This window comes from Lissotriton helveticus, chromosome 8, assembly GCF_964261635.1.
Source record: "Lissotriton helveticus chromosome 8, aLisHel1.1, whole genome shotgun sequence".
Classification (NCBI taxonomy): Eukaryota; Metazoa; Chordata; class Amphibia; order Caudata; family Salamandridae; genus Lissotriton; species Lissotriton helveticus.
The window spans coordinates 65,071,753-65,072,446 of record NC_136069.1 but is presented as its reverse complement, the minus strand read 5'-3'; positions in this window follow the sequence as shown (position 1 = coordinate 65,072,446).

Here is a 694-nt window from a genome sequence, read left to right as displayed (position 1 = left end):
GCTGACAACACAAAGAAAGGACACGAATATCCACTTCCGCAAATACAGCGCACACACGACGGCCATCTTTGAACAGAAAGATGTTTGAGGACCTAATAGGATTTCTCTCCATGAAACACAAAAAAACCTTCATGAACAGATCACATTGTAAAAGCCTGCTATGCAGATAGACTAACGCGTTACTATAACTCGAAAAAGAAGTATATACAATTTTACATACCGAAAGTTAACTTTATCATTAAAATAAAAAAACGGTAGAAGTGAAGTATAAATGTTTCGTAACATCTAAACACGGTAGTAAAGTCACTGTTCTACTGCAGCCGCCGCTTTCAAATACTGCTGAAGTTGGGCTCCGTGGTTGACACGTATCTTTTGTTATTGTTAATTTCCGGTGTCCCAATCGCATGGACTATACCATTAGAGTAATATGAAATACGAAGTAAGGCCACAGCAGAACTGACGCGTCCGTAAAGAAATGAGAAGTTTACAGTACATTGTCCTTTCCGACTTGTTCAAACGAATTTGCAACGCTTTGAACTCACTGGGCCTAGTTTTTGTTGAGCACTCCCCCCCACACCCCGCCGATGATAGTTTGCCCCAGCACGAGTTCGCGTGAGTCATGTGATCACGTGCTGAGTGTCTAAGGTGCGGTTGAAAGAATTTGCTGCACAGCTCTGTGTCCAAACTAGCCCGG